This window comes from Castor canadensis, chromosome 11 (genome assembly GCF_047511655.1).
Source record: "Castor canadensis chromosome 11, mCasCan1.hap1v2, whole genome shotgun sequence".
Classification (NCBI taxonomy): Eukaryota; Metazoa; Chordata; class Mammalia; order Rodentia; family Castoridae; genus Castor; species Castor canadensis.
This window is the reverse complement of record NC_133396.1, coordinates 25,840,924-25,868,362: the sequence shown is the minus strand read 5'-3', so window position 1 is coordinate 25,868,362 and position 27,439 is coordinate 25,840,924. Positions and strand designations below refer to the sequence as shown.

The following is a 27,439-nucleotide window of genomic DNA, read 5'->3' as shown; positions in this document are numbered from 1 at the left end:
AGGTCAGGTTGGCAGTGGCACCATGGGCTGCCACAGGCCCCGGGCCAGTGCTGAGAGGCAGGGCCAGAAACCTGGGGCACAGACGTGTGGAGGCTCATGTCTTTCCCCTGTGCTTGGTGCTTCTAATTTCCCGGCCCCTCTGGAGGCAGTTCAAAGCCTGGGGCCAGTTGGGTCGGATGAGGCATGCCTCTCATTTGCCCTTCGGACCATGTGCCTGCTGGGCCAGGGGTGAGAGGGGAAGGAGGCAGAAGGGAGAAGGGGAAAGGGGAAAGGCATTGAGGTTTTAAGGTGGTCTACCCCAGAAGGAAACCACGGGATGCAGGAACCTTGGCATGAATGTTCTCAGAACTCCAAGCCATGGGGGGAGTGTTCGCTGGACAGACAGACGTTGCTGGGACTGAGGACTCAGCATCTCCCAGCTGCATTTCCTGAAGGCAGAGCTCAGCCTGTTCCCTTGGCTGTGCAGAAGAAAGAAAAGAAAAGAGAGTAGAAATGACCCTCTAAAATACAGGGTCTGGGGGCTCACTGTTTCTCCTGGCTGGCCTTGCCACATATGAGCAACACAGTGCAGTCTGTTATCAGGTTATCAGAGGACTTCCAAATTCTTTGTGTCCCACTGAGAAGAATCCATAGCATGACGCATGTGTATAAATGAAGTTTATTAAAAGTCAGAGAAGAGAAATACACTAGGGAGCATGGTGAGGCCCAGGTGGAATCTGGAGGCAGACGGTCATGCATTTCTTCTTCAGGTGCTTTTAAAACCTATGCTAACCTATGGGAAGGGGGAACCAGGTGATTCCCACCCAATAATCAATGAGTGGGGTGAGTCATGGGTGGTTACCTTGTTAGGACCCGGAATCCTATTCCCCCGAGAGACAGAGAGCCAGGCGTGAATGCAATCAACAAAGCAGAGTTTATTGGGCTGGCTAGCCAGGGTCGAGCTCCCACACGGACACGCAGGACCGGTTAGGAAAACACGACCCTGAGCCTCTTTAGGGGAAATCTTATATAGACCGCGGTGGCGTGCATATTTTCGTTATCAACATTGGGCAAGCAGGCAGAGCACATCTTGCGCGTACCTCACATCTTGCACGTACCTTACATCTTGTACGTACCTCCCGCTCACATTTTTCACATTTTATATGCCCTAACCGAGCCCTGTCGCATTGCTTATCTTATCTACACGGGGTGTTTGGTTCTGGTTTCTCTAACAAGGGGGTTGGGGCCCACTGAGACCTCTTTTTTTTTTATTTTTCCCTTTTTTTATGGCCTAAATTGAGGAATCATTTTTAAGGGGATGAAGAGCCTGATATTGTTGGCGGAGGACCAGAAGTTGGATAGTATTAATTTGACTTTTGACAAAAGTCATAAGTCGGTTTAGAATTCAGGGTCCTATGGTAACAAGTAATAGGATGATTATTATTGGCCCTGCCAGTGTAGATAAAAGGGTAGCCAACCATGGGGACTGGTTAAACCAAGACTCGAACCAGCTTTTTTTTGTCTCTTTTTTTCGTTTTTTTTGTTTTAGGCTCTTTTGGAGTTTAGACATGGAGTCACGAACAACTCCGGTATGGTCAGCGTAAAAACAACATTTTTTTCCTAGAGCAACACATAGTCCCCCCTTTTGGAGGAACAACAAGTCTAGACCTCGTCGGTTTTGAAGTACTACCTTAGACAGAGAAGTGAGGGATTTTTTTAGGTGGTTAATGGAGGTTTTTATTTTTTTTATATCTTTGTCTATGGCTGTACGCAGCGAAGACATCCCTTTATGTTGAGTAGCCAGGGAGGCTATGCCGGTCCCTGCCCCAGCCACCCCTAGGCTAAGTAGGGTAGCAATGGTTAGTGTAGAAATAGGCTCTCTCTTTTTTTTTTACCTGTTTTTATATTTTAGTATGAATATAGACTTTTTTCCGAATGATAGAGGATGCGGGGCAGCACAACCACTATAACACAGAATTTTTTAGAGCTGTTAAACACCTTAGTTGATAGGCATGGGGTGAGTCCGGACCGCGAGCATAGTCACCACCCATTGTCCTCTGGAATTACCCATTTAATAGCATTTTTTTAGGTAGAACTGGCGTTAATAACAGTACATAAGTCCCGTCTGTTTTTTGGCACTTTTTTTAAGCAGGTTTTTTGGCCACTTACCTGTTGTATGGTCAGACCTCTCTTACGGTCTCCCCAGGAACATTGAGTAGGGTTTTTCTCAGATGAGGTATTGTGAGTGGTGTTTAGCCCTATTGCCTTATAGAATGGGGGCCTCACATCATAACATAACTAACATGAGTTAGTCATGTTAGGGTTGGTGTGGTTTAACGTCAGGAATGTAGCGTCTACTAGGTCCCAGAGGGGGTCTTTAGATCCGGTCATGAGACTGGGTCTCACCAAGGGAGGGCTGGTTTTTGATGGTCTTGGAGTTGTCACATTAGCCTGAGCTACGGTTGAGGGAAGGTGGTGAGTCGTGGAAGGTTGGGGAGATGGCTTTACATTGGGTGGCCTAAGTACCTTATTAGGGCCTACTGCTGTGGACAGTGGCCCTATGGGCTCAATCTTTAATCTGACCACTATGGTCGAGTCAGCATGTTTACCATATTTATAAAACACAAGTCCCCATACCTTACCTTGTATCTACCCAGGGGTGTCCTTTTTGCCAGTTTTAGTGAAAGTGACCTTGATTCTATCTAGATCTGTGGGCTGGCATTTATGGGTGGGTATCGGAATTTTGTGCCCCCTTAATATCCCATTTACAAAGGCAAATTTGACTAGGTCTGATTTTGATATCCCCCATTTTTATTTACCATCATTGGATGTGACACATGTCCATGACCTACAGAAGGAGTATTGTATCCCCCCACATTTTTGGTTTTTTTTGTGGCCGGGGCAGGCATAAAACCCATAACGTCGGGCTGACTCCGGGGCAGTAGACTTGTAGGCAGGATTGATGTCTCTGAAGCAGAATTGTAGTTTTGGCCACCAAGTTTTTAATGGGGCAGTGCGAGTAGTCTCGTTGAGGGTGGTATGAGTCTCCCCATCGGTGAGTATCCAGGTTTGCTTATAGGGCTGGTGAGGGTTGGTTTTTGTGAGGCTTTTGCTTTGGGCGTTGAGCAAGATTAGAGCGATCAGCCACCCCATCCGTGGCTGCTCCTGAAGACTCTGTATGTTTTCGGGGCCACAAAAGCTTTAGCTTTAATGGGTTGTCTGGGTGTCGCCGTACAGTCTACTCCTTGACCCCTTTTTGTTTTTGATGATTGGCTCGACGCACGTGGGAGTAATGGATCCAAGGTCCGATGCCATCAACCTTGAGGGCGGTAGGGGTAGTAAACAGTACAACATAAGGTCCTTTCCATCTAGGCTCTAGGGTTTTGGACTGATGACTTTTAACCCATACCATGTCACCCGGGACTATGTCATGTTCCGGAGCCGGGACCCTTTCAACAGCGTGGCATGTTTGAATTAAGGGCCAAATCCGTTGTTGCACCTTAGCTAGAGCCTGTAACATGGTCAGGTAATTTGGGGCCAGATCACCTAGTCCCGGGCTTAAGGTTTTCTGAATGATGGGGGGTGGAGCCCCATACAGGATCTCAAAGGGAGTTAGCCCATGGACATAAGGGGAGTTTCGGACTTGGAAGATGGCCGAGGGAAGGAGCGTCACCCAATCACCGCCAGTCTCCAGGGCCAATTTGGCTAAAGTCTCCTTTAGTGTCCTATTTATCCTTTTTACTTGTCCTGAGCTCTGGGGGTTATATTTACAGTGTAGCTTTCAATTGGCCCCCATAGTCTGGGCTAGTCTCTGTAGGACTTTACTAACAAAAGCCAGACCGTTATCTGACCCAATTGTCTTGGGCACCCCATATCTGGGTATGATTTCCTCTAGCAAAGCCTTTGTCACTATCTGACTCATCTCTTTTTTTGTAGGAAAAGCCTTTACCCAGCCTGAAAAGGTATCTATAAATACCAGCAAATATTTGTACCCAAACTTTTTCGGTTTTACCTCAGTAAAATCCACTTTTTAACTTTTTTTCGGAGCCCTCCGCCGTTTCCGAGTACCTGTATGGTGTCCCTCTCTTCGTCCTGGTTTTATGATTGTGCAGCTGGCACAATCTTTTACAATTTGGCGGACTGCTATGGTCTGGTTTGGAAATCGGAGTTGCGCAGATGTCAACAAGTCTAGTAATTTTTTTCGCCCCAAATGGGTGGACTTATGTAAGTTAGCCAACAGGAATCGTCCGAGTTTTTTAGGCAGAATTAACTTGTCTTTTAAGTCACTTTTTTATCCGTCTTTCCCTTCTCTAAAGGGGGAGTGGGCTCTTATCCAAGTGAAATCCTCTGTGGAGTATTTTGGTCGGAGGGGTAGCGGAGGGAGCTCTGGGACCGGCACGTCTATCGCCGCAACCGTGGAAGGTTGCCCTGTCTTTATGGGAGGACTCACCATTGTTACTCTTTTTGTTTTTTGATCTGTTCTGTTGTTACTGACAGCTTCCAGCGTCTTGGCAGACTGGTGGCCTGGGACATACATCACTGTCACTGCCTTTGGTTTTTTTACTGTCATTAATAGACACTGGACTTTGGCTAGGTTTTTTAGATGTTTTTCTTTTGCTGTGTGGAATCCTCTTTTGCGATAGATGGCCCCGTGGACATGGATGGTACCGAAAGCATAGCGGCTATCGGTGTAGATATTGACTCGCTTTTCTTTTGCCCTCTCCAGGGCCTCTGTCAAGGCAATTAATTTCGCTTTTTGGGCTGATGTTTTGGGTGGGAGGGCGCTGTTTTATACCGTATTTCTTTTTTGGTTGACTACAGCTGTCCCTGCCCTTCAGGCTCCATCTTGGAAAAAACTGTTTTTATCCGTGTACCAGTTTAATTTGCAGCCGGACAGGGGGGTATCCTTTAGGTCAGCCCGTACCTGTGTAACTTTGGAGAGGAATTTTTTGCAGTTATGGACAGGTGTCTGCAGTTTTGGGTTAGGCAACAAGGTGGCAGGGTTTAGGATTACGGGATCTGTGAATGTGATCCGAGGGGAATCCAACAAGAGCCCCTGGTAGTGGGTGAGCCTGGCATTCGTCATCCATTTCCCAGGGGGTTGTTTAAGGATTCCCTCCACCGGGTGAGGGGCCGTTATCCAGAGGGCCTGTCCAAAGGTTAGTTTATCGGCTTCTCTCACCAGCACAGCAATGGCCGCTATGATGCGGAGGCAGGGGGGCCATCCTGCCGCTACTGCGTCTAATTTCTTGGAAAAGTATGCCACTGGTCTCTTTCAGGGACCTAGCTGTTGGGTCAAGACTCCTTTGGCTACCCCCTTTTTCTCATCTACAAACAGAGTGAATGGTCTTGTAGGATCTGGCAAGGCTAAGGCAGGGGCCTGCAAAAGAGCGTCTTTTAGCTGATCAAAGGCCTGTTGTTCTCTCTCTTCCCAACTCCAATCTGGAGCTTCTTTGGTGGCCTCATATAGGGGTCTGGCTATTTCCGCAAATCCTGGAATCCAGAGTCTACAGAACCCCGCGGAGCCCAGGAATTCTCTCACCCCCCTAGTGGATGTCGGGGATGGGATAGCCAGAATAGTCTGTTTCATGGCATCAGTCAGCCATCTTGCCCCATCTGTAATCCAATAACCCAAATATGTCACTGACCTTTTACAGATGTGAGTTTTCTTGGCACTTGCCCGATACCTCAGCTCACCTAATTCCGTTAGCAGGTGTTCAGTAGCTTTGATGTACTCCTCTCGGGTTTCTGCTGCTAACAGTAAGTCATCAACATACTGTAATAGAGTGGCTCCGGCGAAAAGGTTTCAGGTCCTGGCTCAGGGCCTCATTAAACAGGGTGGGAGAGTTTTTAAATCCTTGCGGCAGTCTGGTCCAAGTGAGCTGTCCGGATTGGCCCCCATCTTTTTGCCATTCGAAAGCAAATAGCGGCTGACTAATTTTTGACAATGGAATGCTGAAGAAAGCATCTTTCAAATCAAGGGTTGTATACCATACTTGCGAGGGGGGTAGGTGGCTGAGCAAGGTATAGGGATTCGGAACGGTGGGATGAATGTCCTCCATCCGCTCGTTTACCTTTCGTAGGTCTTGTACAGGCCTATAGTCCCCGCTTCCCGGCTTTCGGACGGGGAGCAGAGGAGTATTTCAGGCAGACTGACAAGGCCGCAGTACTCCTTCCTTTATTAGCCTGTGGATATGAGGGGCTATGCCTCTTCGGGCCTCCTCAGGCATAGGATACTGTTTCACCCGAATGGGGAGAGCAGAAGCCTTCAATTGTATAACTACGGGCGGGAGGTGTTTGGCGAGGCCGGTTCCCGCAGTCTCTGCCCAGGCCGTGGGAAATCTTTTTACCCAATGAGTCATGTTCCCTCCTGGTTCCTGTTGACTCTCAAACAGACGATGCTCGTCAGCCAATGATAGGGACAAGACATGAATCGGGCTCCCTTCTCGATCAGTCACAATTATTTTATCTGGTTCAAAATGGATATGGGCCCCTATTTTGGTGAGTAGGTCCCGTCCGAGCAGGGGAGCAGGGCTCTCAGGGACGACCAAGAAGGAGTGTGTGACCTGGTGTTTTCCTAAGTTTACCTTTCTTTTGGTAGTCCATGTACATAACTGCGTACCGGTGGCCCCCTGAACAACACTTGTTCGTGCCTTGTTTAAAGGTCCATGTGCCTTGTTCAAAACCGAATATTGGGCGCCGGTATCCACCATGAACCCCATCGGCTTCCCCTCTACATGTATTGTTACCCAGCACTCGGGGAGGGGGTCCGAACCCCGTCTCCTTTAGTCCTCTTCTCCGGCTAGGAGGACTCTGGCCTGCTCTACTGCTCATTCCCTTTCTCTGTTTTCCCCCGGTCTCCTTCCAAACCCTCTTCTTTCCTTTAACTTAGGACATTCTCTCTTCCAATGTCCAGTTTCCTTACAGTAAAAACAGTGTTCCTTATCCAGGGTCCTGGTGTGGCCCCTTCCCCTGGGTTGGTCCCGGACACCTGCTAGGAAAATACGGGCCGTTTCTCTCTGTTGCTTTCAGTTTTCCTTAGCCTGGAACTCCCGGTCCTCCTTTCTCAATTTCTCCTGGGCCTCCCTGTCTTCCTTTCTCCGTCTTTTTTCCCTTTCTTCTGGAGTTTCCCTAGCGGTAAAGACCTTTTCCGCTACCTGTAGCATTTTCCTTATAGTCATCTCCCCTAAGTTTTCCTGTTTATTGAGTTTTTTCCTAATGTCTGGAGCTGCCTGATTAATGAATGAGAGTACCACAGCAGACCAGTGGAGGTCCGCCTCAGGGTCAATAGGGGTGTACTGACGGTATGCCTCATAGAGGCGCTCTAAGAAACCGGCCGGGCTTTCGTTTTCCCTTTGGACGACTGCTTTCACTTTTGCAAAATTGGTGGGCCTTCTGGCGGCCGCTCGGAGACCGGCCATAAGAGTCTGGCGGTAGATCCGAAGACGCTCCCTACCTTCTGCGGTCCCGAAATCCCAATCAGGGCGGCGTAGGGGAAAAGCCTCATCTATGGCCGGTTGGAGAGTTGTGGGTCTCCCATTATCCCCCAAGACATTCTTCCTCGCTTCGTTGAGGATGCGCTCTCGTTCCTCCGTCGTAAAAAGAGTATTGAGCAGCTGATGACAGTCATCCCAAGTGGGACGGTGTGTATGCATGATGGACTCCAAGAGATCTATGAGACACTTGGGGTCTTCAGAAAAGGGCGGGTTCTGCGTCCTCCAGTTATATAGATCACTGGAGGAGAATGGCCAGTACTGAAACTGTTGCCCTCCTCCCGGTCCCCCTTGGCCCACCATCCGGACTGGAAGTGTAGGGACAGTTTCCTCCCCCTGTGTTGATGAGGAGGGCCCGTCTTCCCCTTCCCTTTCCCGGATCCCTCGGGGGCGAAGTCTTTGACCCATTCCTCCTCCTGCTGCCAGTCCTGTTGAGGAGGATGAGGAAATTTCCTCCCCCGGGGCACTGGCTTGGCTAGGGGGAGTCATATATGGAGGCGGCCGATCTTCCTCTGCCCCTGCGAGGGATGGGTAAAGGGGGGAACTCTCTGGTAAGACCGGAGATGGTGAAGGAGATGCCCTAATTTGAGGACCGGTCAAGGTGGGAAGAGGAAGTTTTTCCTCCTCCTTTATGACCAAGGCGGGCGTGACTGGGGTTTTAGCCCCGGGGGCCGAACTGGAGGGGTGGGTCAGAAAAACTGTTAACCAAGGGGGAGGGTTCCTCACCAGATCCTCCCAAACCAAAATGTAAGGAACTTGGTCTGGATGGCCTCGATTGTCTGGCTGAAAAATGACTGCTTTAACCTTAGTGATCATGTCTAGGGAGAGGGAACCTTGAATGGGCCACCCGACTCCAAAGGTGGGCCACTCTGTAGAACAAAAGGTGTCAAACTTACCTTTCTTGATGACCAGACCCGCATTTAAGGCCCTTTCTTTAACTTCTGAAAAGTGAGAAAGGATCAAAGACTTTGGGGTTGTTTGTCCCTGTCCCATTGTGGAAGGAGAATCAAACACCAAGAGAGAGAGAACAAAAAGGGTGAAGACAACAATAATTCCACACACACAAAACACTCTCCAGCACTCGCTCGGACCGGTCCTTCTCTCACACTGGTGCGCACCCCATTCAACCTCCTCACCGTCCAACTGGGATATCAGGCCGAAAGGCGTCCACTTGACGGGTGGTCGGTCGACTAGTTCAATTAGTTCTTCACCTGGCGCCAGGGTTCCTAAAATGCTCAAGCCCAAATGAGAGGAAAGCCTCTCCCAATAGGACCCTGTGGTCCTCTTTGTGAGATTCCCAGAATGAATCTCCCTGGGGATTGGCCGAATCCCCGCCGCGGCCCAAATGGAACACTCAAGTTCCTCCAAATGAGGGTCTGGGATCCCCTCCCAACGCCTAGGACTTGGGATCGCCCCTGCTTTCTCGCAGGCAGGTTCTGTCTCTCGAGAAAATGAAATCTCGGTGGGACCTCCAAATGTTAGGACCCGGAATCCTATTCCCCCGAGAGACAGAGAGCCAGGCATGAATGCAATCAACAAAGCAGAGTTTATTGGGCTGGCTAGCCAGGGTCGAGCTCCCACACAGACACGCAGGACCGGTTAGGAAAACACGACCCTGAGCCTCTTTAGGGGAAATCTTATATAGACCGCGGTGGCGTGCATATTTTCGTTATCAACATTGGGCAAGCAGGCAGAGCACATCTTGCGCGTACCTCACATCTTGCACTTACCTCACATCTTGCACGTACCTCCCGCTCACATTCCTCACATTCTATATGCCCTAACCGAGCCCTGCCGCATTGCTTATCTTATCTACACGGGGTGTTTGGTACTGGTTTCTCCAACAAGGGGGTTGGGGCCCGCTGAGACCTCCTATTCCTTTCAACGTAGCCAGATAAGGGTGATCCCTTAGCTGGAGCGTGGTCAATCGGAAATGCAATATTAAGTCATAGATTTTCTATGAGTCCTGAACTCTCCCTAACTCTAGTCCGCCTCAGTTGGGGTGAGCTTTTGAAGGTTATATGTGGTCCCTGGTCCCTAACTTGCTCTCTGCTTCCTGTCTGCCAAATGGTCCTTCCACCATGAAATTTTTCCTCACCACCAATACCCAGAATCAACAAAGCTAAGGGTTATGGACTGAAACCTTTGAAATCATGAGCCAAAATAAATAATTTCTTCCTTTAAGTTGTTTTTTTTCAGATATTTTGCCACAGAGACCCAAGGACTTACACAGAAAATTGGTACCAGACAAGGCAGGGGGTCAATGCTGTGACTACACACCCATGTGATTCTTATGTATTTGAAATGTGCTTAGGGAAGGAATTTGGGAAAGGTAGGAGAAGTGGGGAAGACAATCCCTAGAATGCTGTAGGCAGAGCTTAATGGGTGATTCTGGGGAGCTCAGAGGACTGAGGTGTTAGGATTGAGGGCACTCAAGTAGTAGAGTGCCTAACTAGCAAGCTCAAGACAGAAAGCAGAGGGACAAGAAAAACTGTACTAATGAGGTTTCAGAATAGAACAAGGACTCCACAGGGAATTGGACTACAGGCCATTTATGTTACATGGAGGCAAAGAGCTTGTCTACATTCTGTCCCTGTCATAAGACTTTGTGGGGGACTGAGTTTAAAGTAATATGGACCTCAATTTTTGGTGGAGGAAATTTCCTTTTTTTTTTGCAGTATGTGGGGTTAAATACAGGGCATTGTGCATGCTAGGCAAGTGCTCTACCACTTAGGCCATTCCCCAAGCCCTTTTGTTTGTATTTTACAGATCGGGTCTCATTAACTTTTGTGTGGGTTTGCCTCAAATTCTCAATCCACCTGTTTCTAAAACTGGGATTACAGTTGTGCATCACCATGCCTGGCTGGCAGAAGAAATTTCAAGATGTCCTAGCACTCAGACTGAGGCATGGTTGTTGCTGGCTGCTTTAGCCAGATTTATAGTGAGAATTGGGAGCAAAAAGCAAAGCAGAAAGGTTTTGTAATTTGCCTAGAATAAGAGCCTGTTTAAACATTTGGACAAGGAGGGTGTGGTGGTTAAAGAGATTAGGGTCATTTAAAAGAAGGGAGTATTTTGTACTAGGGGAATAGGAAAACGCCTTTAGCACATCTCAGAAATCAACAAGACTCCACCTATAGCCAGGCCAAGAGTAACAATGTATAAATTTCTTTGAAAGAATTTCCCCTGTGAAGACAGCACCCACAGAGCCACCTAGAAGTGGTTCCTTAGTGCTGCTTCCCAGGCATTCAGTTACCACTACAGCATTGGCTCAGCCACTGCCTGAGTTGATGGCAGAGCTTGGCACATCCATCTGGTGCTGGTTTTGCAGGCATGCAGAATGCAAGAGATGGCATTATGGAGGCTTCTACCAGGATTTCAAAGGAAGGCCGGAGAGGCCAAGCAATATGTGGCAGGGCCAGGATCCCTCCATGCAGCCCCTGGGAGGGCAGTGCATGAAGCTGGGAGGATGACAACCTAACCTGCAATGTAGACTCCGGGACTCTGGAGATGCAAGGATATGCAAAGTCTAAGGAGAAAAGCCACAGGCAACAAGTGGCCATCCCAAGAGAGAAGCCATGAGAGCTGAAAATGGCAAGACCATAGGGGTGGGACTTCTCAAGCCTCTGAGGCCCACGTCCTACCACCATGTACCCACGATGCTGGTCGTAGATCTATAGAATTTAATCATTTCCCTGCTGGGTATCAGACTTTCCTTCGTCCTGTGCCTTCTTTCCATGCCTCCCTCCCTCCCTTTGGAATGGAAATGTTACTTTGTAGCACTGTATCTTGGAAGTATGTAAATTGGTTCATAGGTAAGCGTTTACCTTAAGATTCAGAGGAGACTGTGGAGTTTGACTTTTGAACAATGTCGGAACTGTTAAGACTGTTGGAGAGGGACTGAATGAATTTTGCCTTATGAGTTACCATTTTGGGCATCGGGGTGGAATGTTTTGGTTTGGATATGAAGTCTCCTCGCAAAAAAGGCTCATGTATTGAGTCCTAGTACCCAGCTGTTGTGTTATTTTGGTGGAAACTTTAGGAGGAAGTGTTACGGGAAGTTGCTAGCTGAGATACGAGACACTGAGGCAATTTAGCAGGAAGCAGCATTGTATTTGTGTCAGCACAGACCCAGAGGACTCGTGTCCAAAGGCTGAGCCCCAAGAACAAAGGGCTCTCGCCCTTACGAGCAGGATACGGAAGCAAAAAGCAAGGTCTAGTCCATATATGTATGGTTGGTTATATTTAACTTTATAGGGTACTTTACCCTAGTGCTACGTGACTTTCCCCTCCCTGGTGCTACGTGCCCTTCCTCATGTTCAGATTGCTCAGGTTTTACCTCTCCGCTATGCCTTCCCTGCCTCCCTGCTACTTTCTCAGGACTTGGACCTACACTGTTTTCTTCTGATCCTCTGCCCTGCTGCGGAGGTACATCACTGAGGGTCTGCCTTTAAAGGCTATAACCTGTCCCTTCTTCGTTCTCTGCTTCCTGTCCAGCAGGTGAGAAGCTTGTGCCACATGATCCTGCAGCCACAGTGTTCTGCCTCACCACTGACACCCAGAACCAGTGGAGTCGACGATTCTGGACTGATGCCTCTGAAACGGGGTGTCAAAATAAATAATTCCTCTCTTTAAGTTGTTTGTGTCAGGTAGTTTGTCACAATGATGCGTAGTCTGACTAATTCAAAGCTCACCCTAAAAGTAAAAGTACCAATAAATCTGTAAGGCAAGACACAAAAGGGAGCTAAAGTCAAGGTGTGCAGCCATATAAACCCGTGGGGGTCTTCTCTCTTTTTAAATGGCTCCATGGACATGAGCCACCGAGAAAACCGCATTTGGGATCAGTGAAAATAGTCATTCTGTCGTTTTTCCCTAAACAGAGAGCCCTTCTCAAAGCTGTGACTCTGTTGTCTGTATAGGGTCCCTGGAGGAATGTCTTTTGCTTCTAGTGTCTGTAAGAACCCACCTTTCATAACCTTCCAGATTTATACTTTATCGGTAGGACTGACACAAAATGACTTCATTTTGATACTGGAACCTGAGCCTGTGGACGGTGCTTCCTTTTATTCCTGCCCAGGGCAGTCATGTTAGTGTCAGCCTGCCTCTGTGCACACAGCACAAACCAGTTAGCCAAGATTTTCTTTCTGCTTCATTAAGTACTCATTATTTCTGAGTACTTAATCACTATGTGTTTTTTTGTGAATCACGATTCTTTGACAGCATAGAAACACCTATAATGGGAGAGACTGAAATATAAATATACATGAAAACTACTTTTTTTTTTTCAGCATTGGGGTTTGAACTCAGAGCCTCACACTTGCTAGGCAGGCTCTTACTACTTGAGCCACTCCACTGGCCCTTTTTTGTGATGGATATTTTTGAGATAAACTCATAAACTATTTGCCCAGGGCTGGTTTTGAACTGTGTTTTTCCTGATTTCTGCCTCCTGAGTAATTAGGATTATAGTTGTGAGCCACCAGTTCCTGTCCTGATTTTGTTTTTTGTTTGTACTAGGGTTTGAACTTGGAACTTTGTGTTTGATACACAAGAGCTCTACCACTTAAGCCATGCCCCAGTTCATTCTGACCTTTTTTTCTGATCAGTACTCACACTTGCTAGGCAGGTGTCTAACTGATAAAATCAAGAGGAGTGTGGACTCCATCTTCTAGTGACTGAGTCTCTTCTGATGAAATTAAAGGGGACTAGACCCAGTGATGCTCTGGCACCAGAGGGACTCAGAATTGTGAAGAGATGGTAGAGCTGGCATCATTCCCAAGAACACTGAGCAAAGAGTAGAAGCCCAGCTGGGTGCCAGTGGCTCACACCTATAAATCCTAGCTACTTGAGAGGCACAGATCTGGAGGATTGAAGTTTGAGGCCAGCCTGGGCAAAAAAAGTGAGACCCTCTCTCAAAAATACCCAACACAAACAAGGACTGGTCCTCTGGAATCCCCATGTTAGTTCTAGACCAAAACTAACAGAATGCAAGAATGGAAGAAATTTTAAGTTCAGGTCTGGTGTCTCACACCTGTAATTCCAGTAGTTTGGAGACAGACACAGGAGGATGGAGTGTTTGAAGTCGGCCAGGGTAATTTAGAAAATTCCAGGCCAGTCTGGGATGCAATATGAGACTCTGTCTAATAAAATAAAAGTAAATAAATAAAGATTTAAATATGGAACACAAGCAACAATAGAATCTTTATTTTTTAGTAAGTTATAGAAGAACAGAAAAAGAAAAACAATTTCCTTAAAAAGAACAGACCAATTCTTTAGGAAGGCCGGAGAGGCCAGGCAATATGTGGCAGGGCCAGGATCCCTCCATGCAGCCCCTGGGAGGGCAGTGCATGAAGCTGGGAGGATGACACCTAACCTGCAATGTAGACTCCGGGACTCTGGAGATGCAAGGATATGCAAAGTCTAAGGAGAAAAGCCACAGGCAACAAGTGGCCATCCCAAGAGAGAAGCCATGAGAGCTGAAAATGGCAAGACCATAGGGGTGGGACTTCTCAAGACAGCCCTAACTGATATTTTAGTATTTTATCCTTTTTAGAAATAACCTAAATATTTAAAGAGTATTATTTAATTTAGTATAATATAAAGAAACCAGAGTTTTAGACCCCAGGCCCAAAAACTGGGACTTCACAAGTTAGTTCAGGCCACTTGACCATTTACGCCAAATAAAAGAGACACAGTGAAGGACACAGGAAGTTTTGTTATGTGACACAGGCATGCCACAAGAAGATAGCCCATCAGTTCAATTTCAGCCACCTTGGTGTAGGCATGAGATATAGGTTTACATAGATAAAGAACTAGGGACAGGGGGAGAGAGGTATGCATAATTACTAAACAGCCCTGCTGCTCACAGGTATGTTCACAGGTGTGCTCACAGGATTTTGTGATGTGAGGAAAGAACCAGCAGCAACCTGTGAACACGTCAGGCCATGGGGTTGCAGTCAGCTTGTAAATTGAGAAGAATGGGGGAATAAGCACATTATCCAAAAAGATAATAATAAACCAATAAGATTAATGTCTCAAGTGGTTAGATACAGAAACAGAGGTAAGGGAGTAAGCATAAAGTTAGGAAACCCAATGACTGAGAGTCATGGCTTGGATATTGATAAGAAATCACATCCTAGACTGCTGATACTAACTAACAGATGGCTTGGGACACACAGCAGGGTTGTTGACCTGCTTGCAGCCCCTGGAGCCCAGGAATAACAGGCTCAGTCATTGAGAGCTAATGACACACGTAATTTAGTATTCTAAGATTAAACACCTTTTAGTAGACCCCAATAAAAATAAGGATTTATCATCCCATCTGGAGAGTGAACTTTTGCTTGTTTTGGTAAAATTTTGCATCACCCTATAGCACCAAATACCCTACAGTTATTTTGATAAAATAGAAATCCATTTTTAATTACATTTTAGTATCTTAGATTTTGACATTAGCAAACTTTAAACAATAGCCAACCTAATCATACATATATAAACTTATAAGATTTACAACCTTAATGTGTATCTGAAAACAACCTTTGTAAAAACCTGAATTTAGATGACACTATTTCCCATAAAACTCTTAGCAAACTTATAACTTAAAAGACTCAGGAAGAAAATTAAATTAATCTGCAAGAACACATGGGTGGATAAACTTAGTCATAAAAGAGTTAAATGTAAATTATACTCCGGATAGAATGAAACACGTTACTGTCCATTAATTTTCTTTAGTCCTAATGCAGAGGACAGTTAGGCCTGGTTGGGATGAGAACTTTAGATAATTTTTGAGACAGCTGTGCACAGTAACTTTATAAAAGTAGCTTAAGAACCATCTTAAAAACATCTAAACACACACACAGACACAGATGTTTTACTTATTGTATATTTTTATTACATGTCATTCATCTTTTTTTTTTTTTTAATGGGACTGGGGTCTGATCTCAGGACTTCACATTTCAAAGCTGTCACTCTGCCATTTGAGCCACACCTCTAGTCCCACACAGATGTTTTGACCTAGCATGTTAAAGAATATCAAATAGAAGTGCACACATATGAGCTCAAAAATTTAGTGGCCACAGTAATAGGCAGGAGACAGACTAAGACATACACAGAGAGCACACGATCACATACAAAACAATCACATTAATTCAGAGTACACGCTTAAGCAAATCAATTTTTGTTATTATTTTTAGTAGATTAGTCAGCTAGATTCCTAAGTAGTTTATAACAGATCTCTAACACAAATACTCTATTCTTTGTCCAATCCATAGCAGATTGAGGTAGTAAAATCATATTAATTTAGAGAGCTTAACCACAAGTTAGTTATAATTTTCCTAGAGGATGGCAAGATGGCGTCACCCATGTTTTCTATCCCTAGGGAGATGTGCGTAATTACTAACCAGTCCTGGTCACAGGTGTGTTGTAGAGGATCATCATCTCAGTCCTTGTTTTGGGAGTGATTCTGGAGAGGTTGTTATCTAGAGTCATTGTTTCCAGCAGGTGGTCTGTCCTGAGAAGGTCTACCATTCCTTAGGGGTTCTGTTTGTAGTATCCTTCCTGGAATTCAAGGTGACTGCATAGTGACTACAAAGAGAACAGCTTAGAACAAAGACACATACAAAATGGAGGCAGGGATGCCAAGCTTTCCTCCTGCTTTTAGTTAATTTGTGGGCCCACGGAAGGAGTCAGTGCTCTTCAGCAAAAGTAGCTTCAGTATTTGTTACAATTCCCCACTTCTGTGAACATTCTTCAGTCTTGAGAGAATTAGGGTATTAGCCAATCTGCAGGTTTCTTGGCTATGACAAACTAATACATGAGAGGGGGAAAGAGCTGAAGTATATAAGTTGAAAGAACACATTGTTTAAGCCAGAAACTAGAAACACCATTATAAAGCAGAATACAGAGGGAGTAAAAGTCAGAAGATACCCAGTTAAATAAATTGTGTAGGGGATCCTCATTTAAAATAACTCCATGAACACAGGTGACTTAAAAGATACATTTGGAGTCAGCAGAAATAGTCATTTCCGTCTCTGTGTAAATAGAAGACTTTGGCCAAAAAATATGCATTTACCTTTGTCAAAGATACCTGGAAGTGTTTGGTTAGTCATGCCTAATAAGCCCTTTCTTTACAGCCTCTTGGCTTTGGTTACTTTTGGAAGGGTTGGCACAAGTGACTCCATTTGGATTTTCACAACTTCCTCCCCTTTCTGAAAAGTGTTTCTCCAGACAGTGTTATCATAGTCACTCGTGAAACCCATTAACACCACGTAGTTAATGAAAGTTCCTCATCTCCGGGATGAACTTTTCCCCAGATGGTCTGACCTGATCCCACATTGGAAGGGAAGTGACAGACAGGTCAGGTGGGAGTGAGCACCATCAAATTGAAGCAACAAAGAGGCTTAGAAGGAGTGGCTCTTATGCTGGGCTTACCTGGTGTCCGTTTTTAAGTCTAATTCTGTCTGTTCTACAGGGGGTCTCCTAGCATCTTAAAATGCTGTAGAATGTCAACAGAGAACAGATACAAATTTTACAAGACAAATACAAAACACAACACAACTAAAGCAAATATTTAAGAGGCTGACTCATTTGACAAGTACTTGTTGGAGTCATTTTTTCATGGTTTGATTGTAAATGCTCCAGAAGGATGAATATTATAATGGCAAAAAAAAAATTAGAAAATGTATTTGCATTGCATACAGAATCTTAGGATAGTAATTATGGTTGACAGCATATGTCAGCACCGTTAAGTTCTCCTTGTTACAATTAGGACCATATGGACACGAGCCTGTAAAATGCTCTTACCACTAACATTTTTAGTGTAGAGGACACCAGCTTGTTAAAGTGCTTTTCTAAGCTTTATATTTTGGAAGGCTTATATATTTGGAGAGCATAAATACATTTAATATATAAAGGAGTAACCACAGTTACACAGATGTCACCCACACATATTAATTTAGCTTTTATCTTTTGGGGTAAAATTTTGAATCTTTGGCTAGGTAAAATTATAGGTATACAGCACTGATAGAAATCAAAACTTTGGATCTCTTACAAGTTAGGGGGGACAGTGCCAATCACCTCAATTAGACTTATTTCTTAATGTACTAGTGCATTTTATATATACAATAACACTCACTTAGTTTAGACAGAGATGTAGGCCAGTTTTTAAATAGCAGGATTGCCCAAATAGCAGAGTCTTTTTCATCTGAATTGTACTGACTGCAAATAGCAGGAATGCAGAGGTTTCAGTGACCATTTTTCTATGTTAAAAGGTTAACTGCAATACATTTTTGATGAAAGACATAGAGTATATACCGGTCATTTTACATGTGCTAAACTTAAACACTTTACCTTGGCAAATGTTTGCATAACATTTAGAGTTTAGACACAGCTTTACACACTTTTAGTCAATACATTGAATGCACCAAATGTACTGGATAACTTGAAATAATAGTTGTATATTTTACCACAGATATAAATGAACACTTAAAAGGTTGACATAAGCAGGTGGCTCATGCCTGTAATCCTAGCTACTCAGGAGCAGAGATCAGGAAGATCATGGTTTGTAGCCAGACCCAGGTAAATAGTCTCTGAGACCCTATCTTAAAAATACTCAACACAAAAAAGGGCTAGTGAAGTGTCTCAAGTGGTAGAGTACGTGCCTAGCAAGTGTGAGGTCCTGAGTTCAACCCCCAGTACCACAAAAAAAAAATAATAATAAATAAAAGATTCACATAAATAGCTTGGTGCTGGTGGCTCATGGTTGTAATCCTTGCTACTTCAATGGCAGAGATGAGGATGGATCGTAGCTCAAGTCCAGCTGTGCAAATTGTTCACGAGACCCTATCTCGAAAATACCCAACACAGAAAAGGGCTGGCAGAGTGATTTAAGTGGTAGAGCGCCTGCCTAGCAAGTGTGGGACCCTGAGTTCAACCCCAGTACTAGCAATAAAAGACTGACTTAAGTAGATACTTAAATGAACTCTAATTCAGTTAAGGTTTAGTTTCCTAGTTTCCTAAGTGTTCAAAAACCTGGCAAGATCATCAGAAAATACCAGAAATTTTCTTCTTCTTTTTTTTTTTATATATGGTTCTGAGAATCAAACCCAGGGCCTCATGTATGCTGGGTAAACATTCAACCATTGAGCTGCATCCCTAGCCCACAAGCAATTATCTTAATAAAACCCAGAATCTTTTGAAGCCAATTTTTAGAAATACTATTAAGAGCAGAACAATATTCTTTTGATTACCTTGTTATTCTAAACATAGAGAATTAGGTTTCTAATTTGACACCAGTACATTAAATTTTGAACAATTATAACCAACTTAATCACACATATAAGCTTTTCATAAGCACTATCTTATATATACTTTTTCACATTTTAAAAATTATAATATTATTGTTGTACTGGAGGTACATTGTGACATTTACAAAAGTTGTTACAATATATCATTGTCAAATTCACCCCCTCCATCATTCTCCTTTGTTTCTCCCTCCCTCTGTTCCTGGAATAATTTCAACATGTCTCATTTTTCCAGTTTTTTATATACTTTTTGAGACCTACTCAGACACTTTGCACAACTTTTTGAGACTTCTGGTTTGCTGTCTTATCATTTTTTCTAATTTGGAATAATCCTTTAGGACAAACTTTACTCTACAAAATTCTTTTTCATGCAAAAGCATTTCCTTTTCCCTTTAACTTTCTTCTCAAAAACATGCCCTCTTACCTTTTTACATCTTTCCTGCACGCTGATTATTTTCTGTTCCTCTTTTCTTTTCTGCAGCAGTAGTAGCCTGGTATACCACACCCTCCTCACAAGACAGTCATGACCCTCAGGGGTGGACAGTCTGGAAATCAGAGCTGTTGAGCAATGGCTTCCTTAGGGCTCCTCTTCCTATGTCACAACAGTGCATTAAGTGGATTTTGTGTTAGTTTTCTACAAATATGTATATTTTTTTCTTGGTTGATAATTTATGAACATTAATCGTTTCCTATATTTCTGAAAACAGTAAAATGATCATTACTAATTTCTGAACACCCCTGCAATAATTTCTGGATTCTGAGTTTATGTACCTCCTTGGTAGTAGCCCGAGTTGTAGCAACAGCAGGAGTTTCTGCCATATTTTACAGCTATAACTTTTTTTTTGGGCAGTCCTGGGGTTTGAACTCAGGCAGGTCTTCACACTTGCTAGGCAGGCACTCTACCATTTGAGCCAGCCCTTTTTTGTGTTGGATGTTTTCGAAATAGGGTCTTATGAGCTATTTGCTTGGGCTGGCTTTGAACTTCTATCCTCCTGATGTCTGCCTTCTGAGTAGCTGGGATTACAGATATGAGCTACCAGCACCCAGCAACATTTTTATTTCTCAATTATTCCACCTTCACAATATCAAGCTAGCACCTTTCTTAGTGATCTTTTTTTTTTCTCTGTATGGCCCATCTATGAAAAATTGAAACAAAGAGTTCAGTTGACTCCTTGTGGAAGCCTCCTTATATATGTGATCATGATTGTCTGGATACAAAGGAAATTTCCATGACTATATGAGGATATATATATATATATATTGCATGTGTGTGTGTGTGGTACTTGGGTTTGAACTCAGGACCTATACTTGGAGCCATTCCACCAGTCCTTTTTTGTGATGGGCTTTTTGAGATAGGGTCTTGCAGACCCTTCCCAGGCTGGCTTCGAACCTCAATCTTCCTGATCTCTGCTTCCTGAGTAGCTAGGATTACAGGTGTGGCTGTGGGTGCCTAGCATGGATGAGGATTTTAAATATCATACTGGGTTATAATACCTGAGTCAAAGACCACAGTGTTCTTTGATATCTGTTTTCCTCTCCTTAACACAGATCAATAATCTCAAAGTTTCCAGCTTCCACTGCAGTCAGCAGCCACAAAAATTTTAGTACAGGATTATCCTTGTGCCCTCTTTTGTTTAATTCTATTTATTATTTCAGATTCTGACCAACTCAAAACACTCTAATCAGTGGCTGCAGGTCCCACGTGTGTCCCTGGTCCTGTGTTGTGACACCACATACCATCATGCCCATGAATTTCAGGACCATTTTCTTGATTTGGAATTCTTATTAAATATCCATTCTGTATCAGTTACTTTTGCATGGCTGTGACAAAAACACCTGACACATACAGGGAGGACAGATTTACTTGGTTCATGGGTTCAGAGGGTTCAGTCCATGGTTGCTTGGCCCCTAGGACCAGGGCAGAACATCATAGCAGCAGGAGCATGTGGCAGACGATGTTCTTTGCATCATGGAGAACAGGAAGCAGAAAGGGAGGAAGAAACAGGGGACTGCATATAATCTTCAAAGGCACGCTCTCAGTGACCTCCAATTAGGCCCCACCTTCCGAAGTTCCCAGAACCTCCCAAAATAGCACCACCAGCTAGGGACCAAGCATTGAACAGATGAGACTATGGGGGAGCATTTCATATTCAAACCATAGCACTTTCCATTCATAAATTCTTAACCCTCCATATACCACTGACTCCGGGTACTACTCACAGCCCCCAGACACGTTAAGAAATTCTCGTGGCTTCTCAGCACTGAGACTCGTTTAAGTGGCTTTGTTTTGCCCTGTGACGCTGGCCCAGATAGAAAGCAAGGCCAGAGATGTTGTAGGTGTACTGTGTTTTTATCACCTGGACCTGCCATCCCTCTAAAGTACTTACAGGGAACATGGTATCAGGCAAACCAGTCACAATTACCATCAAAGCTACATGGCAGATTTTACCCATGTTTGCAACTGCTCATCCATTACAAAGCACTGCCCCTACTAGTTCCCAACTAACTTCTCCAGGGTCTCGATGCCAAGGAACAAAATGACCTCCCCCGCCGAAGGGCATCTAAACCTGTAATCTGATTCCTCTGGGAATGCCACACACTTGGATTCATGGTGTAGTCAATTCAAAGGCTCCATTGAGACCATGGGTAGCCAGGAAATAAGTGTGCAGAGCTTGTTTGTTCTCTGTGAGTCTATTTGCAAAGCATAATTTACAAAGGTGCCCTCAGCCAACCAGATGGCACTGCTTAAGCCTCCGTGTGCCCGATACTAGAGGATTTGACTGGGTACCTAGTGCAGTGCCATGAGGCCCCAGACCTGGGGTCAGTAGAGGGGATGAGCTGGATTGGGGCTGTGCATTGCTCAGACATGGTCACAGGAAATGCTAGGAGGCTCTTGTGACCACACTGTTTGAGCTGAGAAATATTAGTTGGGGCTGTCCTTTTAAGGATTTCAGTCCTAGCCAAGCCCTCCACATACAGTCATCAGGAAATTTTTATATACTGCCTATCTATTTGGAATTCAGGTTGTCTATAAGAAACAGAATCTGGGCTGGGCACCAGTGGCTCATGCCTATTATCCTAACTACTGGGGGGTAAGGGAGGGGGTGGGGGTAGGGGGGAGAAATGACCCAAGCCTTGTAGGCACATAAGAATAATAAAACAATTTAAAAAAAATCCTAACTACTCAGGAGGCAGAGATCAGGAAGACTACTGTTCAAAGTCAGGCCCAGGTAAATAGTTCTCCATGCCCTATCTCAAAAACAGCCAACACAAAAAAGGGTTGTTGAAGTAGCTCAAGTGGTAGAGTGCCTGCCTAGCAAGATGAGGCCCTGAGTTGAAGCCCCAGTACTGTCAAAAAATCCTGAATCTAAAAAAGTGTGGCTTGAATAAATAAGAAATTTTATTTTGTTTTTGTATTTTGTGTGTGTGCTGTTTGTTTTTTGTTTTTGAGACAGGATCCCACTATGTAGCCCAGGCTGGCCTTCAACTCTCGATCATCCTGCCTCAGCCTCCTAAGTGCTGAGGTCACAGGTACATAACACCACACCTAGCCAAATTAGCAGTTTTATTTATTTCATATAGCAAAAAATCCAGAGAGAGGTAATCCAGAACTGAGATGGCAGTCTGACAACAGGAGGGGACCCAGGTTCCTCCAACTTTCCACTCTTATTCCTAGGGCAAGTCTTCACCCTCTAGCTTACCTCACAGCTGCAAAGACTGAAGCAGCCCTGAATTCATAGCAGTGGGAAAGGGGAAGAGAAAGAAAGCACCAAGTGTGAAGGCTGACATTGCCAGTTAAGTGTGATTTAAGAAGCTAGCAAAGCCCACTGACATGCCATTTGCTAGAATTGTGTCACGTCACCACCCTAACTTCAAGCTAGGCTGGGAAATGTGGGGGTTTTAGCTGATCTTGTTGACACCCTGAAAAAAATTGAGATTCTGTTGTGAAGAAAGAAGGGAGACTAGATGAATCAGAAGGCACTCAGCAGTCACTGCCCACTAAGAAAAGACTATGACCTTGGAGTTGGGGGTACATACAACACCTAAGGGAAGGAAGCCATTCTAACTCGCCTAATGAGAGCTGAGTACTTTTTGCCCAAGGCAGGGTTTGAACTTGAGCCTTTTATTGACCTTCACACTTTTTCTATAAAGCCAAAGATGTAACTGACTTTGATTAGTTGCTTTCACAGCCTGAGTTTCCACTGCTTCCCTGTTGGAACCCCCAGCTGTCAAATTAATGTAAAAACTGACTCAGAACACAGGGTTTCTGTATGACTCTAAAAGATACCATACGGATATTTATAGCCCAGGATATTAATGGGACTTCTGTCACCAATATCAGTGAGGCTCCAGGAAGGGGGTCTCCAAAAGGGAGGAGATCTCCACCTGGCTTTTGAGTACTGAGTTCATGATGTTGTTGCCAAAAAGAATTTTAGGGTACATCAAGGTAGAGATCTACTTTGCAGGAGCACACCCCAGTCACCTAAGGATCTCCTACTAAGTCCGCCTCCCAAAGTTTCCACTACCTCCCAAAGTTTCCACTACCTCCCAAACCTTCAGTCATAATGGACCCCAACAGAGAATCACAATATTCAAAGGGTTAATGGCTAAGAATTTTCCAGAACTAAAGTCATGGTAGTATAAGCCAACCTGGAAAGTAAAAAATAAAGGGTGGCTGAGCCGGGAAGGGTGACACATGTCTGCCATCCCAGCGACTTGGGAGGCAAGAGAGTCGCTTGAGCTTAGGAGTTGGGGACCAGCCTAGCCAACATGGCAATACCCATCTCAAAAAAAAAAAAAAAAAGTGGAAGAGTGGCTCAAGTGGTAGAGCTCCTGCCTAACAAACATGACACCTTGAGTTCAAGCCCTAGAATGCCAAAAAAAAAAAAAAAAAATCCATCAATTTGGATTTTTTTTAATGGGCTCCACTGAGGCAGCTCCTGGAGTTTGTGTGGATTCTTCCCTGGCAGAGTTGGACCTACACTCTTAGGCAAGCAACCTTGCCTAAGGGACCTGTGATTGGCACTGACCTTGCACAACCTGTCCTGTGTGGGCATCTTCAGCATGGAAAGGTGGAGATAATTGCCAACAACCAGGGGAATGGAAACACACCAAGCTATGTCATCTTTACTGACATAGCTTGGTCAATAAAGGGATTTGGGGATTTGTAATCCCCAAATGCTGGGATTACAAGCATCAGCAATAACTCCTGGCTTATTATGTTTTTAATTTGTTTTTTATCTGTGTCTTACAAAGACATCACATTTTCCACTCACAATGCAGTGCTTATAAAGTACAATGTTATTCCCTTTTCCTGTGCATATCCCATGTTTCATGTTCATATTAAGAATGCCCAGTACAGCAACTTAACTTTAAAATTGCTACAGAATTTGCTGGACTCCGGTAGCTCATACTTGTAATCCTAGCTACTAAGGAGGTAGAGATCAGGAGGATTGTGGTTCGAAGTCAGCTTGGGCAAATAGTTTGTGAGACCCTATCTCGAAAATACCCATCACAAAAAGGGCTGGTGGAGTGGCTCAAGGTGAGGGCCCTGAGTTCACCACAGTACCGGAAACAAGAACAAAAACAAGAAAACCTGCTACAGAACTGCTAAGTTTGGGTCCTTCAATGTTTCACCGAGTGGAACAATGCTATAATCTATATTTGGGTTGGCTTACTCAACCTCTTCAATGGTGGGCCCTGAGCAAACACCACCAGAGGGAGGAGCTCCCCCACCAGGAAAGCCCCAGGCATTCCTCCTGGCATGCCTCCTGCACTCTGGTGCAGCTTGGTAATGATGGGGTTGCAGACTTTCTCCAGCTCTTTCTGTTGGTGCTCAAATTCTCCTTCTCTGCAGTCTGATTCTTATCCAACCAGTTGATGATCTCATTACCCTTGTCCAGAATCTTCTGTTTATCCTCATCATTGATCTTGCCCCGAAGTTCATCTTCAACAGTGGCTTTCATGTTGAATGCATAGGACTCCAGCAAATTCTTGGACGACTCCTTGTCCCTCTGTTTCTCATCTTTGTACTTCTCTGCTTCCTGGATCATCTGTTCAATGTCCTCCTTGCTGTTATGACCCTGGTCACTGGTGATGGTAATCACGTTCTCTTGTCCTGCATTCCAATCCACAGCAGAAACATTGAGGACGCCATTGCATCAGTATCAAAAGTGACCTTGATCTGAGGGACACCATGGAGTGCAGGAGGGATGCCTGTGAGTGCAAACTTGCCAACAAGGTTGCCGTCCTTGGTCAAGGCTGGCTCACCTTCATACACCTGAACGAGGACACCGGGCTGGTTAGCAGAGCAGGTGGTGAAGGTCTGTGTCTGGTTGGTAGGAATGGTAGTATTGTGCTTGATAAGGACGGTCATGGCTCTGCCAGCAGTTTCTATACCCAGGGAAAGTGGAGTGACAACAAAGAGCAGCAAATCTTGGACATTTTCAGACTAGTCTCCAGATAGGATGGCTGCCTGGACAGCTGCACCATAAGGGTCGATGCTCTTACGTAGCTCTTTCCCACTGAAGAAGTCTTGCAGAAGCCTCTGAATCTTGGGGATACAGGACAATGTCATGGATCTGTGACTTGTCCAATTTGGCATCTCAAAGGATTTTTTCTACAAGGTCCAGAGTGCCATAAAACAGGTCAGCATTCAACTCTTCAAACCGAGCATGGGTGATATAGGTATGGAAGACGATTCCTTTATACAGGGAATTAATTTTAATAGTGGCCTGAGTGCTGGAAGAGAGGGTACATACAGCTCGCTCATAAGCAGTACAGAGAGCTCTCTTGTTCTCACCGATGTCCTTCTTATGCTTGCCTTTGAATTCAGCCATAAAAACGGTTGACCATTGGTTGTCAAAGTCTTCTCTGCCTTAGTGGGTGTCTCCACTTTGACCTCAAAGATCCCACCCTCAATAGTGCCACCTCCCAAATAAAAAGTCAGCACCTTCCTTTCAGCACCAATCTCCTAGTCTAAGCCAGAGCAATAGCAGCAGCAGTTGGCGCACTGATAATTCGAAGTACACAGGGACCAGCAACGGTTCCATCATCTTTTGTGGCCTGACGCTGAGAGTCACTGAAGTAAGCTGGCACTGTGACCACAGCTCTGGTAACAGTCTTCCCAAGACAGGCTTCTGTGATTTCCTTCATCTTTGTTAGAACCCTAGCGGAGACGTCCTCTTTGTATTCTCCTTGGACTGCCTGCATCATTCACCACCGCGAAGGGCCAATGCTTCATATCTGACTGGATAACCTATTTCATATCACCAAATGTGTATCCAATCAGATGTTTGGCATCAAAACCCACGTTGGTGGGGGGGTTCATCGAAACCTGGTTCTTTGCAGCATCACCAGTCAATCAATTGTTCAGTGTTAATTGTATGGTCTACATAGTGACACCTTGCCTATAAATAAATTAATTAATTAAATTAAATAAAATAAAAAGACAAACAAAAAGCATGCAGTCCACATGAAAGGATGTAAAATATTTACTAAACAAGCAACTTAAAGCTGGTAAAGCAATACCAAAACCAGAAAATTAGATTCTATTTTTATTTTTATGACTATTAAGAGGAATGGAGAGTAATATTTTATAGTGATAAAAGGAATATACTTGGGCTGAGGACGTGGCTCAAGTGAAAGAGTAACTGCCTAGCAAGCAGAAGTCCCTGAGCTTCTGAAAAAAAAAACCAAAAAACCAAAAACAACAAAAAGGAATACTTTTACAAGGATATCTAGCTGTCGGGAAATCATCTATCCTTTACAACAGAACCTCAAAAAAGTGGAATTCTAAGAAGAAACTGACAAGTTTCCAAGTAGGAAGATTTTTGTTTTGTGATGCTGGGAGTCTAGCTCACAGACTCACATACACTAGCAAGTACTCAACCACTAAGCTATATCCCCAGCCTTTTAAGCATACACATATGCATTACAAAATGGAATATTTAATACAAAAAGGAGGCGTGGTTCAAGCAGTAGAGCACTTGCCTAGCAAGCAAGAAGCCCTGAGTTCCAACCCAGTATCACCAAAAAAAAAAAAAAAAAGGAATTTCAAAAAAAATGATATGATGGCTTGGATGAGGGTGTGGGAGTGCTGTATAGTTCAGTGGTAGAGCTCACACTTAAGCATGCATGAAGCACTGAGTTTGGTCCCCAGCACCAAAAAATAAAAATGAAAATGATTACCAAAAAATGGCTATCTTGGACTGGCAGAGTGGCTCAAGTGGTAGAGCACCTGCCTAGCAAGGGTGAAGCCCTGAGTTCAAACCTCACTACTACCAAAAAAGAAAAAAAAGGGTATCTTACAGATCATATTTTCTAACCACAGTCCATCTAACCATAGTGCAGTGCATTTAGGATTACACACACACACACACACACACACACACACACACACGACTAGAAACCCCTGTTGGTTTGAAAATTGAGACTCATACTCCTAAATAATGCATGCCTTAAAGAGAGACTCTCAATCGTAATTGCTAAGTATTTACAAATGAGCTATGGTGTGTCTGGTTTTTATCAATATGCTGAGATAACTATTAAGGAAAAACACCATGAAATGGCAAAATTATGAAAAGCTCAGAGGCTGAGGGGTTCTGCAGGGTGGAGGGAGGAGCCTGGCTAGGGCCAGCCCTCTACAAGAAGAGCTGTTGGAGTTCTGCCCTTCTT

General features: G+C 44.5%; 1 pseudogene; it reads right to left on the bottom strand.

Annotated features, from left to right (window-relative positions):
- Positions 1-24,437: 24,437 nt before the first annotated feature.
- Positions 24,438-26,021, bottom strand: LOC109703158 (heat shock cognate 71 kDa protein-like; annotated as a pseudogene).
- Positions 26,022-27,439: the final 1,418 nt, after the last annotated feature.